Consider the following 20,590-nt stretch of genomic DNA (forward strand, 5'->3'; position numbering starts at 1 on the left):
CTACAGCGCTTCTTGTACTCCACCTCCCCAAGAGGAATAAAGAGTATAGCGCTACTGCTGCAGCGCTGGGGCGCCAGTGTAAAAAGGGAATAATCTTAGTACGCTATGACTGACTTCTGGAAGCTTCCCATAATCCTTTTAAGTGAAGGTTCTGCTCTTTGTTTTGTTGTGAATTCCGGGCTCCGGGAGCTGCTTATTGAAAAAGCAAACACAGCTACTGTTTGCTGTGAATGAGCAGAGGAAGGGGGGCTCCCTTTGGAACGCCAACAGCCAGCGTTTGCTTGAGGAGAGAAGCAGTGCTGCGGGCGGGAAGGAGGGAGGGGAAGGGTCCGTTTCGGAGCGAGTGCTTATTTGGTCTGTGAGGAAAAGAACAGCTGCTGTTTGCTTTCAGTGAGTGAGAGATGGGTGGGGGAGGGGGTCGGAACTTGCACGGCAGGGAGCTGACACGTGTCGACTCCAAAACTCCACTCTCTCCCTCGCCCACGCTCCCTGTCACACTCCACCCCACCCCTCCCTTTTGAAAAGCACGTTGCAGCCACTTGAATGCTGGGATAGCTGCCCATGATGCACCGCTCCCAATGCCGCTGCAGATGTTGCAAATGTGGCCACGACAGTGCGCTGGTAGCTGTCGGTGTGGACAGACTGCAGCGCTTTCCCTACTCCGCTGTACGAAGACAGGTTTAACTCCCAGCACTGTACAGCTGCAACTGTAGCCCTACAAGTGTAGTGATTGCAAGCTTGTTTCCCATTTCTTGGGTGGAGGTTGGGAGAGAACCTCCATTAATCATCGATTCCAACTTCATCACCTTTGATATGTTTCAAGAGTTAGTGCTTTGTTAGAAGTGTTGCTGGAACCTGTGCGAAAAAACTTTTGAGGTTCATAGGAAGAGGTGTGACTGACTGCAGGCCTCCAGGAGGAAAAGGAGTAAGTGCAGAAGCAAGGTTGTGTGCTCCTACTCTAGCACAACAGTCTAGTCAAAAGAACAATCTTGCTCAAGCTAGAAGGTAGTATAATTCAGTTCTAATGACATTCTGCCATCTTTATTGAGCCAAGAATTCCAAATACATACATTTGAATTTTGTTTTTCCTAATACTGGTCCCAAATTAACTCACATAAAAGTCATTGGCAAAACGCCCAGATTCTAGTTCAGCACCGTACATAGGCATATGGTTAAATTTAATGCCTGAAAGTTTTGCTGAACTGATTGGGCCTAAGCCAGGTTGTAGGTATAGAAGAAAAGTGAGCCCTGTATATAAAGCTCCAGCAAGCTTTATCCCCTAGCCTGTTGAACACTAACATAGTTTTATTATATTATACAATGAGAGGAGGAAGGAATAATTTTCTTTGCAGGAATGGGTGGGTGTGCAAGGAAAAGCGAGGAGTGGGAGTGTAGACTTAATTTCAGTAAGTGGAATCTCACTCAGGTTGGATTCAATAGCAAACCTCCTATTCATTTCAGTGGGAGCAGTAAATATACTAGAAAATATACCAGTGAGGTTATGGGGCGAAATGTACAATATTCATGATATTTATAAAAGAAGTGTTCATTTGAAAGGTAAATGTTATCAGAGGCTAATTGGATATAATTATAGAAGAAAATAAACTCTCTCCTCCTCCCGCCTCCCCCAAGAAATAGCTGTCTTGCTAGAGATGTTACCTTTCTAAAACAAACAAACACAAGGAGCTTATCTTATTTTCAATATTACTTATATTTTATAAAAACGAAGTCTAATCTGAAGACAAACACCCAAGGAACCATTAGAACAATGGAAAACAAATAAGTGTGCTGCAAGTTCAGTTATGTGTAATAACTCAAAGAAAATCACTGGGAGAGAGTTGTGGTGGATGGCACTCTTCTTCAGATCATGGGAGAGATGAAAAGTTACTAACTGAATACAAAAAGGGCTGTTATGGCAAATTAGATTTTCTTTCTCTGCTCGTTGTATATATTTTTTGTTCCCTCTGATCCAATGTTCAGAACAGGCCCTTCCTATTATTTTTGCAACTATATGGGTTTAAATTAAAGAACATTGAGCTACCAAAGAAGAAAAGACCGAAAGCATGAGAGTTAACAAGAAGAAAAAAAGGGAGTTTTGTGATCAGGGTTTTATATGCAGAATGTTCTATTGTCTTCCATTTCTACTTACGGCTCAAATTCTGCCCTTGGATGTGTGCACAATAGCTCCCATTGACTTCAGTTAAAGCTGCGCAACTGCAGTCCGGCAGAATTTGGCCCTCCAAACTATTTCTATATCTGAAGACCAGCTAAAGCCTGGCAATTATTTATGTCACCAGAGTTCAAGAATTTTGGAGTTAACCGATAGCCTGATTACGTTAATCAGTCACAGTCAAGTTCAACCCTGCCTGATTAACTTGGTTGACTTCAGACTATTCCAATTATAAGATGACATGCTGGCTCATTGAATTTCACCCTCCGTCTCTGCCTCTGGCCCTCAGCTGGTAAAGTGTGGTTTGACGGCAAATGGAGCTGAAATCCACATGTTTAAATTGGTTGCAGAGATTCAAAATGAGGGGAACCAAGCATAAATACAGTGCACACTGTTTTAAATTATATGGGATTATTTTCTTTAGTTGTAAACATGTTCTTTAATCTCATTTCCATGATTTTGGTGCAAGTAATTTGTTTATGATTTATTTGTTAATTTTATTGACCTTTGCAATGCCCACTGCTCTAGCTGCTAGGCACTTGTTTACAGAATTCATAAAACAATAAAACCATCCATGATGGGTGGTAGTAAAAGACTATTTCTTTAGGACTACAAAAGCAAACAGCTAAACCCAATCTTAAACTCAAGCTCTCTAAACTCTGCCAGACTACCCAGGGGAATACATTTTAAAGGCAGGGCCCCTCACCTTTGAGAGTGATGTAATTCACCCCCAGATCCTGAAAGCAGGTTTCAGTGTGGCAGGTCTCTAGATGTTATGGTCTAGAGTGGTGGCCACTACTAGTCCAGGCTTCAATGCAGGGTTTCTGGGTTGTCTGATCTTGGGCCTTGGCAACCACCTAATTTCTTTTTCCTACCAGCTTATTTAGGGTCAGTGCAGAGTTCATCTTTGCAGTACACTGGCAGTGCAGAGACCCCTCTATGCAGCCACTCTGTCAGCAGTTCCCCACAGTCTCACTGTGGCATATCAGTGATGTGGAGGACTACCCCAAGGCCTTCCATCCTATGAGTTATGTTCACCCAGCTTGACTAATGCAGTCATGGGTCCCAGCATTTGATAAACAATGCAACTATGTCATTTGCAACTGACATATGATTACTACATAAGCAATACCATAATTCATAACACCACTACCCTCGCCTTCTTTCCTGCAAAAAGTTACAACAGGACCATGGTTATATTCTGATTGTTATTAACTCAGTACCTCTTAGCATTGCACTGGTAGAGAGACTAGGACAATAAAGGTCACGAGATCTTTCTGATGATGTTTAGTGGATGGGAGCAACAGTTTCATGATAAACTCATTGTTATTCTTGAATGATGATGTCAGAGTCCCCCTCTAAATGCCAAAGCAGCAGGTATATTTTTATAGTTATGTAACATCCATCAACAAGGTTTGTTTGAATAGACAGTTGCCAGGGCAGTCCATCGTGGAGTTAGTTGGAAAACGTATATTATTTTCCCCTGACAAGCAATCAAAATAAGTTTTCATTGATATTTTTTGTAGAGGATTTTGACTTTTCCATCAAAAAACTGAACTTTGTAAAGTTTTTGGGGGGTTGATCTGTTTTCCAACAAAAAATCAACATTTTTTCACAGAAAGCTTACAGGTTTTGTGGAAACTTTGTTTAATTAAAACCCAATTTTCTGTAGAAAATTTTCCTTTGAAACTGTTTTTCAACCAGCCCTAGTTCCAATATTTAGATATAGGACCTAATTGTAACTGGTGCACATAGTAGGTATTTGGCATTCAAACTAGCTGCTCCATTGGTGCAGGGGGTGGGGGCTACTCATCATTCTCTCTCCTTACTCCCTCTGTGGAAAAGAAGGCCAGTGGATGATCAGTGAGTCCTTCTCTTTTAAGTCATGTCACTGATGATTGTAGTAATGGTGGAAGCAAAGAGTCTCTTTCCAGAGCTTTGCCTCTTGGGGAGAACAAATGCCTTGGGCCAGTGACTCCCCTGCAAACTCCTACACCAATGGTAGCCATTTAACAGTGTTGCCATGATGAGTCCAACATTATTGTTTGTTTTACTTAATTGGCCCAGTAGGGTGACCAGACAGCAAATGTGAAAAATTGGGATAGGGTGGGGGGTAATAGGAGCCTATATAAGAAAAAGATCCCAAAATCGAGACTGTCCCTATAAAATGGAGACATCTGGTCACCCTATGCCCCAGTTCCTGGAGTCCTTCCATGAGAATCTCAGCTTGTGTGTGTGTGTGTGTGTGTATCTCATGGTTGTGGAGAAAAGTCTGAAATGTGACCTGAGTGCATCCTAAAGGCTCAGAAGCTAGAAGGCAAATAAAAAGGAATGCAACTTTAAAAAAAAAATCTCTTGATTTTTTAAGCCAATCCAATAATTTGGGGGGACCATATTCATGATTTTTGACTGTTTGGGGTTGGCAATACTGTAACTGTTGTCCTATAGAATCATAGAGGTGTAGCACTGCAAGGGACCTCAAGAGGTCATCTAGTCCAGTCCCCTGCACTCAAGGCAGGAATAAGTATTAACTAGACCATCCCTGACAGGTGTTTGTCTAACCTGTTCTTAAAAGCCTTCAATGCTGGAGATTCCACAACCCCCCTGGGCAATTTGTTGCAGTGCTTAACTACCCTGACAGTTAGGATGTTTTCCTAATGTCTACCCTAAGGGCTTGTCTACATCAGAAAGTTGCAGCGCTGGTGAGGGAGTTACAGCGCTGCAACTTAGGAGGTGTACACATCTGCAGGGCACCACCAGCGCTGCAACTCCCTGTTTGCAGCGCTGGCCGTACTCCCGTTTTGTCTCGGGTGTAGAGGATCCAGCGCTGGTGATCCAGCGCTGGTAATCAAGTATAGACACTTACCAGCGCTTTTCTTGACCTCCGTGGAATAAGCAGGTATCCCAGCATACCTGAGGAAGCCTCTGGTAATCAAACTGGTCTCCTTCCCCAGCTTGCTCTCGCGTTCCCCGAACTCCGAGCAAGCAGGTCTCCTTCCCTGAGGTTTGCTGGGTGGTTCCGGGAACGCGAGAGCAAACCGCGGCGAAGCTGGTCTCCTTCCCCGGTTTGCTATCGCGTTCCCCGAACAAGCAGGTCTCCTTCCCTACGGTTTGCTGCAGTTTAAACCCATTGAACCTATCCTCAGAGGTTAACAAGAACAATTTTTCACCTTCCTTTTGTAACAATCTTTTATGTACTTGCAATCTGCAGGTAGAGAAGATAATTAAGCCCTTTGCCTGCCAATCTTTGGAGAAGTGTATATACCTAAGCACAGGGAGAATTACAGTATTCCACATTCACATTGCTCCACCCTGCCAAATTAATCCTCTTTCATGTTCTTTGTCCATTTTATTTATAAGCACCTGCTATGCAGTTAAGGCTTTAGCTCCAGCCAAGTGCACTGCAACTATTATCTAACTCTACATGACATCCTTTGTCCTCCAATTTTGGCTTCCCATCCCTGGAATCCAAACAGTTTCTGTCCTTAGAGGTAGATCTGTAGCATCATCTGTTGTTAAGGTTTCCTAACATTTCCCTTTATAAGGCTCTGGTTTTGGTTGCTTATAACTTTGCCAAACTTTAACTGCTTATGCCAAAAAAAATTCATCCCAGGTGTCTATCTCAAGCTGATTTTTGTTGTTGTTGAAAATGTCAGCTAAAATAGTCTAGCTGTTTCTTAGAATGATATTACAAAATATGTTGTTTTGCTCATGTTAAAAAGAAAAATGTACTACTGCTTTGCTGAGAAGCTCCAGCACATCCAGCAAAGCAGTAGTACAGCTTTGGCGCAGGGACTTTAGGCTCTCTCCCCCTATCCAATATCCGCCATCCAGATCAGTTTAAAGTCCCTGCTCCAAAGCACAGAGGTGCTGGAGCTTCTCAGCAAAGCAATAGTACATTTTTCTTTTCTGTTTTGTTGATAGGACGAACAGGTGAAGGCATAATGTTAAAAGTTATAATTTGTGGACTTTTGAATGGGTGAGGGGCAGACTGAAAACAAGGTTCTATATTACATGAAAACTGTGAAATGCCATCCAAGCAGAAACTGAGACTGATTTGTATAAATCACCTGCTGGAGTCCAGTGGAGTTATCATCAATGTCATCATGTAACAAGATGATCATGCTAAGTTATTTTCCTCCATAGGGAAGCTCTAGCACATGACATTTCAATTCAGATAGAAGGAAAGTAGAGACACATTGGGAATACATGGGCAGAAGGGTCTATAACCACAAGAGAATACTCCCCTATGTAGCCTGGAATGGAACCCAGGAATCATTGTTCTCTCTAGTCCTCTTCTGTCAGCAAATCGCTTTGAAAATCACAGGCAAAATATGTGTCTCCTTCCCCCCGGTGACTAATCCACGGAGAAGATGATTACTTGAGCTACTGGTATCAATAGTAGGCTGAGATCTGTGCTGTGGCTCTAAAGATCTGAACCCTGCTTCTGGGGACTGGTATAGTGCAACAAAATATAATTTCTGGTTTTTCAGGTTTTTGAGGGCAGTTGGTGGTTTGGTTTTTAGTAGTAAATTACATTGAAAAAGTTATATTAGAAGAATGTCAAGTTTGCAAAGTCAAGCACTCAAAAGTCAGAAATAAGGTGGCTATATAGCCTTAATTCAGGCTTCTTCTACGTATGCATTACCATAGTCTTTAATTACACATACTATTTTTTCCCACAGTTTTACCATCCAAATGTTGCTCTTTGTGTATATTTTGTATCCGTTGCAAATTAAAAAGCAGATGACTGACAGCATAAACTGTTAACTATTATGGTTGGTGCTAATAGTTTTGGTTCATCTGAGAAGTGCTGGGATGTCAGAGTAAATTACCTTGCAAGCAATCTTGTCTGTAGGCCCCTCACACCTGTTTCTCTCTTGTCAGTAGGCCGTCACTCTTTTTTCCCTTATAGGTCCAGGGAATGTGTTGAATTGTGTGACAGGATCCAACCTACCCAGCAGCGTGCCCATCCCTTCCAGCTAGGTAGTGCTTACCGAGTTGGGGACGATTGATTGTCCAGCAAATTACTTCTAATAAACCAAGAGACCAAAGTAATTCAGCTTAAAAAAATGGATCTACCCTCAAAGGGAAAAGATGTCTGGATTGCAGGTAGTTTCTGCATCTTAGCTTCATTCCTTGGGCACATGTTATGGGCTGTGCTAACCCGTGGAAGAAACAGAGAGACCTCTGCAACTGAAGATACACAGGTAGTAGAAATACTTTTAAATTAGGTGGATTCATTTCACATATTAGCCTTGATAGTTTTAACCAGGCAAATGCTGCTTGTAAAGAGAGTTAGAATGTATATTCTATTAATCTCCTTAATGTATGTTCCTTACGGAAAAAAGACAGAGAGAAATAGAAGAGCGTCTTTCCTTTGGACCAAATTCATTTCTTTCATAATATGCAGTAAATCCTAGTAGTATTACTGTACTTTTAAAAAAAATCTACATCTCCCTTTTCATGCTATTTGTTAGTTCCTGTTGAAACATTGTTCTAATAACATCTGCTGGGTGAGACAAATAGGACCCCTTGTCTTCTTTGGCCACTGCCTGAATAAGCATGTCAGGCCTTCTACTAATTGCAGTATTATTGTCACATGACCAATGCAGGAACCCACACAAGATCCCGAAAGAGGCTTGTGAGAGTTTCTACCCTTTGGGTTGACATCTATTATTTTCCTATTATTAGTAGGTGAAGATATCATCATCTTCCCAAAGATCCAAGAGCTGATTGATTGATTGTAGCAGATTACAGTATAATTATATTATTGGGGTTGTTGCAACCTAACCACTAAGTTAAACGTGATTTCACAATGAGGAAATGAGTACAGCACGTACCAGCTGGGATTTAGCTTGAGAATTTTTAAAAAGAACTTACAATAAAAAAATGTGGCTTAAATAAAAACAGATGAATTTAGGTTTAGACAGGCAAATATAAGGCTCTTCTCGAGTAGCTTCTATCATCCAGATTGTCAGGATGATTAGACTTAATTACATCACTACAAATTGCTGAATTCTATTCATGAATGCATCTGTGCAGTCTCAGAATTAGTTTCCTGTGTATAGTTTCTGAATTCTGAAATATCACCAGACTCCAGTTTGGCATATTCTTCTTTCTTATTGTTATGAGCTGCAAGAGACAATTACCTCATGCTTAATACCACAGAGTTTTACATTTTGGGCAAGAAGCTCAGAGGACAAGGATAAATAAAGGATAAGCAAAATTGTATATCATCAAATCACTTTATGTTGTATTTTTAATTTAAAAAACAGTAAAAAAAATTGTTATAAACAGAAAGTAAAGCCAAAAAGTCAACTGAAATTGTTCCTAAAAGACTTTCGATTCTTTTGGTATTGCTATAATTATATAATTTCTGTGATAAGCTGAAATGACAACTCTGAGTTAGTGTCTTATTCATCCCACTTTCATAATATCATATTAGTGACTCAGTGAATTTCATATGCTATGAAAGTTTTTGATACAATACATTAAAATAAGTTAAATAGGCATGATGCTTCCATTTACGCTACTTCTGCTTCAAAGACAATTAGCAGGAGAAAAATGTATAAAGTTATACTTTCAGGGTAAAAATATTCTTTGTGCAGTGATTAATAGATCTGATTAAATACTATTTGTTGAATAATATATACTGTTTTTAATCAACTACCTCGTTTTATTATTTTGTGTGTGTGCATTATTTGACCAGCTTAATAGCTGATTGAAAAATAGCCTTTGAAAGACATATGAGGCAAATAAGATATTATTCATCACATATACCATCAGTTAATCAGTGTTTGATTAGTTTTAATTACTACTTAAAATGTATTTACTTTTCAAGTTGTATTCTGTTTATCTTGTATTCAGTTTACACAATGAAAACAAATGATTTCACTTTGTTTATAATTACATTCTAAACAGTTTGATTTTGCATTTCTCATGCACTCGTACAATGCTACAGTTGAATGAAAATGCTACAGGAATATGTTAGAATCAAGAAAACATTTCAATTATATATAGGTTTTGTATAGTCATCTTTTTCCAAAATTGGAATTTTGGAAGAAATTTTATTTAATAATGTCTCTTAAAGAATGACCCAATAATATGGTTTTAAACTTTAATTTTAAAACATTTTTATATTGTACTGTAGCATGTTCATCTATCTATGTTTACATTATACAGACTTACTTGGTGTAAAGATAAAACTGGAAATCTTTGTCCTGGAAATTTCAGAACAGTATGAAGAAATGTAAATTTTTTTTGGACTTTGAATTTATGTACTTGAGCAAATTTGGCACATATTGAGCAACAACTGACTGATGAACTTTGTATTGTGCATTCTATCAGTGTTGGGTATTTATATCTGCAAATTTTATGTGATATAATATACACATTTGCTCACATACAGCTATTTTGAGAGCTATAAGTTAAGTTAAGATTTCTAGCCCATACGTTGGAGGACATGCAGAAACCTTCTGAGAACTTCTGCTTGTTTTCAAATAAGACTGCCTCAATGAGACTTCTGTGTTTCTGCTTTCTGCCATATTTTCAATGGTCCTGCTCTGCTCTTTGTCACCTTCCCACATGTATTCACTCAGGGCTAGCTCCTGGCACCAGCATTCCAAGCTGGTGCTTGGGGCGGCAATCTGCAAGGGGCGGCAGTCCCCCTTGTTTTGCCCCCAAGCAGCACACCGAATTGCCATCGCGGGTGGCGGGGGCAGTCCCTGTGCCCTTAGGGCGACAGGTGCGTTTCCGCGGCGGCTTCAGCTAAACATAGAAGCTGCTGCCGAATTGCCACCGCTGTAGAAACGTGCCTGCCGCCCCAAGGGCACGCAGCCTGCCCCCACCGCCCACAGCGGCAATTCGGCACGTTGGGGCTGCGAAAACTATAGAGCTGGCCCTGTATTCACTATCCACCCACACATCAAACCTCTGATCATCTCAAAACCTGGCTTCTGCAGGATCATTGTCAAGAATAAATAAATAAATAAAACAATCATGCCTGTGGGTATGATATACTCATGTCACTTCTGAGCGACACATTGGTTACTTTAGAGAGAGTTGAATTTGGAGGAAAGTCCAATTCTTTCCTCAAATACATGCATATAACTCCCATTGAAGTCAATGAGAATAGTACTAATGTATCTAAGGGCAGAGTTAGGCCTTGGGTTTACAGAGAGAGAGAAGCCAAGAAACAATAGGGTTGTTTTATTGTGCTTGTCTGTGACTTTCATGCTTTTATTTGTTCACTGACTTTGGTTTAGTTTTCTTCAGACAAGCAAAACCTTTCCTCGTAGTTGGCATTTACCTCCAGATTACTGCTCCACTGTTATCAATGCTTGCCTGTCAGTGAAGCACTTGAGTAGAGCCCTTAGCGCTCATTGTGTTGCAAAGGAAATGAACCAGAAATGGAAGATTTAAGATTTTGTAGTACTACGGTTTGGCATCTCCAAACGTGAGCTGGACAAAAAACAAAAATGTATTTGATTTTAAGATAGCCTGTTTTGTCCTTTAGTGTATATGGAAGTATATACACAATGGCAAGTGGGCTGAAAGGAGTTTTCCGTTACATTGCAATTCAGCAAAGCTCCCACAAAAAGTGCTGTTAGCTGGATCCTGTGAGAGACAACTGTCCGTCAAGACATACCCTTGTGGCACAGTGTGGCCCTACAGATGTGCTGCTCTCTACTCCACCTACCTGGATTTTTGTAAAAAAATAAATCACTCCCAGACCAGACTGTATTAAACTGAGATTCCCCGTGGGAGATAGGGTCTCAGTTATTAAGTCCTTTACATCATATAAATTAGTCTGTAGTCCCTTAAGTTCAGCCCTTGTTCCCCCTGGATTCAGTGTTCCCACCACCTTCCATCTGGGCTTGTGTGCTACTTTGGGTTGGTCCCCTCTGAGAACTAGGAGTCACACAGCTCTCCTTCTAGGACCTGTGTATGATGGTTCCTACACACTTCTCCTGCTTAGGTCAGGAGTCTTACAGCCCTCCTTTTTGGGCCTGTGTCAGTAACTCAGGCCAGCTGTAGCCCTGGCTCAGCTTTGCTGAGTTGGTCCCTTTTTAATTCTGCTTTTTCTCCCTAGGCAGGCCTCTTCCAAGCTATCTGCTCATACTCACTCCTCCTTTGGCTCTCTAGAACAGTGGTTCTCAAACTAAGGCCGCCGCTTGTTCAGGGAAAGCTCCTGGTGTGCCGAGCCAGTTTGTTTACCTGCCCCGTCTGCGGGTTTGGCCGATCGCGTCTCCCACTGGCCATGGTTCGCCGTCCCAGGCCAATGGGGGCTACGGAAAGCAGCGTGGGCTGGGACTAGGACTGGGACTGATTTAACTACATGATCTACTTGTCATGTGGCTATGAGAGAGGAAGCACAGGTGGGCTGGACCTATAGCCTCAGTAGATAAATACTTAAAGAGCCACTGGGCTGGAGACAGAGTAACAGAATTCTAACACCTGGCGGTCAGGACACCACCTGGGCAATCCACTGTGTAGTCCTCCTGCTCCAATGATTATTAATTATTTATATACAGTGTAGCAGCTTCAGCAGGAGACACTGAGAGCTCTCTGTCCACCCTCCAGCCCTCCACATCAGACTATCTCCTAGCTCAGTGGCTAGAGCACTCTCTGAGAGGTGTGGGAGATTCCTGTTCAAATCATTCCTTTTTCCTCAGGCAAAGGGGGAATTGAATCCAGGTCTCCTGTATCCTGGTGAGTGCTCTAAGCACTGGATTAAAAGCTATAAGGTGGCAACCTCCTCCTCTGGCCTAAGTTTTGAAGGGGTCTTATGCCATAGGCGGGCTCAGAGCACACCGGTGGAATCAGGCCCCACAGGGAAGATAGGCAGGTGAACACCTGTCTTCCTCCGGTTCTTGGATTTCACTGGCGCTTAGGTAGGAGACTGGCATCTGGATACCTAGAGTGAGGCAGTAATGTGCATGCTCAGAGACAGAAACTTAGGCACCTAGGGATCTTTAGGTCCTGAGTGTGCTGAGGCACCAAATGATTAGGCAAAAAGGGATTTTGTGAGTCACGGTGGAGGCTAAATCTGGGATGTAAGTTCCTATGTCTGGAATTTAGGTGCCCAAGTACCTTTGTGAACCTGGGCCCCTGTGACAGATTGTATATTTTGCTGGAGATTTTGTGGAACTTGTAGCCAGGGGATGTTGTGAAGACCAAAACTGTAATAGAGTTTTTAAAAGAACGAGATATGTTCATGGAGGATAGGTCCATCAATTGCTATTAGCCAAGATGGTCAGGGAGGCAGCCTTATGCTCTGAGTGTCTTAGCCAGAGTGGACGACAGGGGTGGATCTCTTGATGGTTGCCTGTTCTGTTCATTCCCTCCTGACATTGGCTACTGCCGGAAGACAGGATACTGTGATAGGTGGATCATTGGTCTGATCCAGTATGGTCGTTCTTATGATACTTGGTTGGACTGCAGTAATTTTTAAGCTATTTGTTGACTGAATTGCACATAGTGAAAATTCATCACAGTACCATAGTTCAAACTACCGTGTGTTATGTGCTTTGAATCTCACCCTTACTGAACAAAAGTTTTCTTTTCTAGTCCAGAAATCCTATATGAAGTGCAAAGCACATCAAGAAATGCCAAGGTACCCAAACCCTCATAACAATCTAAGTTACACTTAAAAAGTGCGTCTATACTCTCAACGTGAGTCGGGTTTGGATGTAAACAGCTCTGAATTGTTTGCTTTACTTTTCTGTGCTCTGTATATATATTATACATGTATATACATTATATATTATGTATAGAAAAATTTGCTATAGCCTTCTGAATGGAGGCTTGGCACAGCAATATCCTTTACTCATTATGGTCTTCCTCAAAGCAACATCAAACAAAGTAGCAACAGGAGAGCAAGTTAGACCTGTGCAAAGCAACTGTCAATTATCTCTTTTCTTTTTTTGCACATGGAACCACAGCAGATATTGGTACCAGTGTCAGATCATTCTCTTTGAGAGGACTCAGATTACTAGTGCAGAGGACCAATGACAAATGTAATATTTCACTCCTTTGTGACGTGGATGTAATACTGACCTTGTGGTGACAATGCAACATACTGGTACTTGTGTGCATTGGTATGTATGCTTTGTGATGTGCAGCTAATTGAGTATACAGGCACTGTATTCATGAAAGATTTCTCTTTGAATGGTTCAGATGTATGTTATGGATATGACTCCTTCATTCATTTTATCATATAGATGATTTTTGTAACTGAATACAACCATGCACTGCCTTTCCAATCCCATGTTCCTCAATGAGAGCACCTTTCCTGAGATGACAGGCACACACAGACTTGATATTGAATGTGCAGCACTGTTTGACATGATACAAAGCAGTGTAACATTGACTTTGAAGACATTACATTCCTTTCATTGGCTTTGAATTTGCCCATCTGTTCAGTGGGTATAGTTACCGGTATAATGAAGAGGCTTTATTATTTATTGTTATTTGTATTACTGAAGTGTCTAGAGGCCCCAACTGAAATTGTGCTATGTATTGTACCCACTCATATGAGGAGACAATCCCTGCTCCCAAGGGCTTATAATATTAATAGACAATCTAGAAAGTGGAAGGGGAAACCGACACCCAGATGGGTGAAGTGATTTCCCCAAGGCAATCTAGCAGGTCAGCGGCAGAGACATATATACAATGAAATGGAGGTTGTTGACTCCCTATCCAGTGTCTTGTCTCCTGGAGTATAATTAGGCCTGGGGAGGGACAGTTATGTGTTATCAGAATTCTCAGCCTATCAGGTCTAAGCTTTTATCCAAGCCATTTTATAAATGTAAATGTATTTTGTGCAGGTCCTTCACATCAGTTGTGCTAGATTATGTTGCATTTTCTTGGTTAGTGATATTAGATACAGCAAAAAGTGGAGAAAAATATAGTTTCACAGATCCTTACCAACTTAATAGATCAAGAATGTTGATATGAATGTAAAGAAAGGTGAAATGCAGAGCATCATCCTTAAACGTATAGCCCAGTCAAGGTCCCCCACCTCGGCCATAAAGAGTCTCACCAGCTAAACTGTAATATACACTGGGAGATATATGCAGACTGCCAACCATGACCTTTCCTTCTGGCATCTGTTATAGCTGTGTGATGTCTAACTGAACACGTTGAATGAGGGCCATGGTGCAGTAAAAATTACATTCTAATGCTGAGTGAATGGTCAAGGATTCTGACTAAGGGCTTTTCACATTGGAGAGGTCACATTCTAGTCACATGAGACGGGATGAATCTTCCTCTTGAGAGATGAACAACATAAGAAGCTGATTCTAATTTTCCCCTTAAATAGTCAGTCCACTATAGTTCTCCATGTTTTCTCCTACAATTGCTTAAATTCCAACTTCCCCACTAGATCTCTCTCTTTCCAGTGCTTCATTTGTAATGAAAGAGGTGTTGGGCCTCAAGCAATTCTTTTACTTTCATAACTGACACGGCAAGCCCAGAGGTGCCAGGGCTATGAACTGCCAAGGCTAGAGGTGCTGGGGCTCAGCCCTGGCAAAAATTAAGCACTGTCTCTTTCACCCTCCAGTGGGCCAAATTCTGGTTTCAGATACTCATGCGTGGTTCCCAGCTGACTTGAGTGAGAATTGCCCATATGTGTCTGTATATAAAAGATGAGTTTTTCCTTCATATGTATGGAAGGATCAGGATCTCTGCTTCTCCAGAACAGATGGCGGAATATTGTGGCTAAGTCTCTGGCCATAGTGTGATCCTCGGTGAGAGTGTAGAAAACTGAAGTGAATAATTAAGCAATAAACCCCTCCTCTTTCAGTGCAAGTCTACACTACAGTGCTACACTGGTGCAGCCTTGCCGCAGTAGTATGTCTGATGAAGACGTGCTATGCCGACGAGAGAGTGCTCTTCCGTTAGCATAATTACTCCACCTCTTATGCCAACATAGTGCTGGTGTGGACAGCATGAAACCTGGGTCACTCAGGTCGGAGGGGTGTGTAGGCTTTTTCATACCCCTGAGCGATGTAAATTAGATGCACTTAAGCGATAGTGTAGACCTGCCCTATATAATCCTTCCCATCCTAGATATTCCCCATTAGCACAGTATGAATACTGCAGATACCTAAAATACTTAGTATTTCTCTAGCTCATCTTTAATCCAATGGAAAGCATGGACATATCTGATGCAGTGACATTAATATAGCTCAGATTTTTAACTATTTTGTATTATTGGAGTTTACAGACGAAACCCTTGGTATAGGAGACATGAATATGGAGTTGCATAGGACAGTGTTGTTCATGGTAGAGAAAGGCCAGGACTAGATTGTAATTCACATAAAGGGATTCTTTACTGAAGCTTTAGAACACAGAGCGAACCCAGTATTTCTCCCTAGCTCTTTAGGTCCCCGGCTAACTAACCACAGCCAGTGTTGCCTAATGTCACCACACAAGGCCTCTCTACATCCAAGCCAGAACCAAGCAGTCATTGAAAAGGCATGTGGATAGATTTAATTTCATCTGTCACCCCCATCTAATTATGAGCATATTTATTTGAGCTCGTATATTAAATACTGACTGGATTTGAGGATTATAGAAGAAAATTATGGCCTATTAGCTTAATTAATGGCAGGCAGACCATAGAAGATACAGGCTTGTTTTCTATTGACTTGTGATGGCGCTACAGCCTCTAACACCCTCATTATGCTTTTAGGGGGAATGCAAACCTAAAGATATTTTGGTTTTGCCAAACCAAACTCTTTTCTTACCTGCCAAAATCTATGTGAGACCCATGCTTGATATGTCTGAGCCTGGAGAAATTCGCTAAAACACATACAGATCCTGTCTATCCTAGGTGCGCCATAAGGTGTCTCTGTTCTTTTACACATTCTAGAGTCCTTCCAATAGTATGTTCAGGTATTAATCTAAGCTTATTATGATTTCCAGACATGCAGAGCCTTACTGTATGGGCAGTGTAGCATGCTTCTGAGTGTATCTGAAGTGATCTGGAAAATGAAAACATGAAATTAATGGGTCCCCCTGATTTGGGTGGCCCCCTATTTCATCTCATGTCTTGAAGGCAGTATCCTTGTATCTATTACAAACCAGGATCTTTCTCCCATTCTGGACATCTTAGCACTGAGTCATGAAAACTCATGCTCTGATGTACACCAGTTGCATTTGTGTAATTTTAAAAGTATTTCCCCTCATTTTAAAATGGGGGAAACATGCATAAAACCAATAGCTCACTGCAGAAGTGTGGATTTATGTAAATACTCTCACTGCCCAAGTGGTTGCCTTCATTGTCATGCTTCACAGCATGTTTGTGATGAGATGTGAGGATAGTTAGTATATAACCATCTATCTTGTAATCTTTTATAGGTTAACTACAGCATACACACAGAACTATCTCTGTATAAGTATAGTGACAATATACACACAGTATATCATTTGTACATAAAAAAAAATCTGTACCACGAAGATGTCATAAATGCAAATCTATCTTCAGAAGGTTTTAACTCGTCATCTAGAGCTTGATTCTTATTTACAGTAAGGCCTCTTTATAGTGTTCTACCAGGGCCTTTCATGTGAATGAGAATCAGGTACAGGTCTGGTGGGTGGAAAAATCTCAAGGTAGAAAAGCTGAATAGACTTCAGTGACATAAAACTTTGTATCCTGAAACTGAATTGGATCAGTTTCCCCTCATATTACCGATTTCCCCCCCCCCATCATTAGTGAGAGGCTATTTTTTTTCTGGCCCAGAGGCAGTCTTCTTCATTGTTTTCCCATTTATGAATTGACTATCAGGGTTTCTGAACAGCACTACACTTAGCTCTCTTTCCTTAAAGAAATGCAGCATGTTTGCTGCTCTTGTTTAGCCTTAGTGCAGCTGCATGAGACTTGACCTTATCCAGGGCAGACACATCCCAGTTCTCTTCCAGACTTAGCTCTACTGTGCAGAGAGATGGCTAATTCACACATCATCGCTTATTAAAGGATATAGTAATTTACATTTGTCGGGAGATTACATGGGAGAACAAATATCAAAATCTGCAGCTTGGAATTCACAGTCTTAGATCACAAGTCAAAATGCATTTATTAGGTGATCTTCTTACCCAAGTCCCTAATGAATATCTGCTTCACAAAACAGTTTGGTTCAAATGGCAGTCTCTTTTTGAGGCCGCAACTGAAATAGTATGAAGAAGCTTGTATCGTGCCTCCCTCACTGTGATGCTGGCAGACCAGGTGCCAGCTCATGCCAAAGCCCATAAGCCTCACTGAACACTGACAAATGCATAGCTGGAAACCAGTCTGGCTCACCTGTGTGTTAGTATTGTTAAAATAGGTATTGAAGAGATGAGAATATGTTTATACTTATGAAATGCTTGTAGGATGCTGCATGTATTAATCTTACTTATAGCATCTTATCCCATGTTATAAGGTTATATTAAGTATTTGCATTGTAGTCCTCTGTAATTGTGTAAGTGATCAAATAGGAAAGGAGCATTAATTAATACAGAAATGCCAGCTTCCTTCAGAAGTGTTATGTCCTGTCCACCAAGAAGGCACATTGAAACCAATGAGCAATTGTGAAATATCAAAGGACAAAGCTTTGTTGATTGCTTCCCTCCCTGCACACATTCTGTCCCAGAATCACGAAGAGGAGACATGCAGGTGGACTAGTCTCATCATCTTGAACTTGAGGAGGGGGAGAAGGGAATAAAAATCCATGACAAAAAGGAACTGTATCTCTATTGCTTGAACTCTGAGGTCAGGATTTCTAAGCGTAAGCAAGAGATCCTTAGGGCTTGGTTTGGGTTAGCCCTAAAGGACATATAGAGCTTCCATATTACAGCAGCTTCTATTACCCTTTCAGAACATAAGACTGTAATTCATTTGTGTATGTATGGTTACCTGCTTTAACCTTGTAAATACACCTTTACCTCGATATAACGTGACCTGACATATACAAATTCAGATATAACGCTGTAAAGCAGCATCGGAGGTGGAGGGGCTGCACACTCTGGTGGATCAAGCAAGTTCAATATAAAGCGGTAAGATTTTTTGGGCTCCCGAGGACAGCATTATATCGAGGTAGAGGTGTAACTCTTATTTCTTTTCTTAATTACTAAACTAACTAAAGATTTATCGTAGGATTGGCCACATTGTCTTTGGTGTGAGATCTAAGGTGCAGTTGACCTGGGATAAGCGACTGGTCCTTTGGGACTGAGAGTAACCTGAATATTGTTGTTGTCAGGGACCATCTTTCACAAAAACAAGCTTGCCTGAGTGGTAAGAGAGACTGGAGTAACTAAGGAGACTGTCTGTGACCCTATGTTCAGACTGTTACAATGCTTGAGGCGTTCACACTCGTTACTCGGTTGATGAAATCTAAGTATCAAGCTCACAACCAGTTTGGGGTTTGTGCCTTGCTTCTTCACAGTCTGCCCTGAGGTTGGAACTCACACTCCCGAGCCACTCTAGATAGCTTGACACTCACCTTCATGAACTGTAATTTCACACAAGTTAAAATAATAAATTCATTGAGTTTGCTTCAAGAAGATGAATGAACTTCTAAAGATGGGCTAAATTCATCCCTGGTGAAACCTCACTAATTTGTGTGTAAGTATTCCTGTTCCTGCTACCCTCAGATTTAATAGCTCAGATTCTTCTGCAGCACAGAAGGTGCAGTCCCACTTCCCTATTTTGGGCCAATACAGCCCCTGGAATAGGCGAGGAGCTTAAGGGCCTTACCAAGCTGCCTGTGGGCTGGTCTGCAGCTCAGAATTGCTGGAATGCAGAGCACTCAAGCCACTTCCCTTCTAATTCCTGAAATACTCCCTCCCACCTTTGGCACACCCTTATCCCAGGGGCTGTGGGGGGGAGGAGGCAGGGAGCCGCATAAGGCCATGTACACTCTTACTCTGCTTCCCTTGCACTGGGGGGGGGCACTCTGCTCACTTTATGCTTCTGCAGCCCCATAAAAGGGCTGCAGCATGAGATGGAATGTGGCTGAATGTGTTTTTCTGTTGTTATTGTTTGTTTTTTACAATTGAAATAATCTCAGAAAGAAGCACAAGAAAGTGGAGATAAACTATGTATTTATAACTTCAATAGTGCTAAGGCTGTAGGAGAGTTGTAATTCAGGCCTTTCCAAATGTCTTTGTCAATCAAAAAAACAGTGAATCAGTTATCTTGATTAGCTCCAAGATTGGCATCAGTCCCTGCTATGGGTTATCAACTTTTCTGCTGAAAAGATATGATGATGTATGAGTTTCCTAATTAGTCCCATTAGACCTAGATTCTCAGTATCACTTGATACTTTTATTACTTTTTTATCACTATGCAAGTTTGATTCTTATATAGTTACAGTCACATGCCCCTGAAATAGAGCTGACTGCAGAATGTGTGAAAAACAAGATCTGTCTGTCCATCCATCTGTCCAACCAATGTTTCTGAGATCAGATAAAATAGAGAGACAAAATTTTCAGAATAGATTTGTACACGACAGCTAGATGATATTTCAGTCTGATTTCAAATAAAAATGCATTATCATGTTAATTATAATTTTTATTATTACAAATCCAAAATCATCCATTATGCTATCCTGCTTTAACTGCCATTACCACCACATCCAATATAAAAAGAAATAAGAAAACTCTTCAATGAACTTTAACCTCAAAACACTCCGAATAAAAAACACTCTGTGCTCTCAAAATATGACTTTTCTTGCTTAAAGTTTTGAAAACTCAGTCACTAGTTCTTTTAGATCCAGTTTTCCAGCTATTTCATGCTCTGTTGACATTGTGACAAATCCAAGAAGTCTCTCTTGCACCATTGTTGAAGGCAGATATATTTTTATCAATTTTAACTTTGAGAAGCCACGTTTCTCACTAGCTATGGAAACTGGAAAAGTTAAAGAATGCGTAGAGCTATAAAAATGTTTGGAAAACTGCCTGTGAGTTTATTTTCACAAACAAACTTCAGGAGGGGAATGTTTCTTAAGCCATCTTGAAAAAGCCTGAAGCTCACTACACAAATCTGTAGCATCAATGTCTTTTGAATTTTCATGAGTCAATGCCGACTCCAGTTTTATACAAAATTCTCTTATCTGTTTTGCTGTTTTCTTTTGCAAGCTGTGGATATCATATAGCAAGCCAAATACTGACTCTAGCTGCTGCATCTGTTGAAATCTTTTGTGAACCAAGAGAATAGCAGTATCAAGGACTAGCACAATGGAGCCATGGTCTTGGCTGAGACCTCAAGGTTAATCTATAATCAAAATATTAAATAAAAAATCATTTGGAAGCATTTGGTTTAACAAATCAGACATGAGGTTACAACTAGATGTCTTTTTATTGTGTGGGGTTAGTGGGGAATGACACTCCATTAACTCGTCTACTCACCTCAACTTTAAAGAGCTTGTGTTGCAT

General features: G+C 41.0%; 1 protein-coding gene across 1 annotated transcript in view; it reads left to right on the plus strand.

Moving 5' to 3' along the window:
* The window catches only part of MYLK4 (myosin light chain kinase family member 4), a 131,474-nt gene that overhangs the window by 30,414 nt on the left and 80,470 nt on the right, over positions 1–20,590 (plus strand). The window lies entirely within an intron of this gene.

The sequence above is a fragment of the Gopherus evgoodei genome, chromosome 2 (genome assembly GCF_007399415.2).
Source record: "Gopherus evgoodei ecotype Sinaloan lineage chromosome 2, rGopEvg1_v1.p, whole genome shotgun sequence".
NCBI classification, from domain to species: domain Eukaryota; kingdom Metazoa; phylum Chordata; order Testudines; family Testudinidae; genus Gopherus; species Gopherus evgoodei.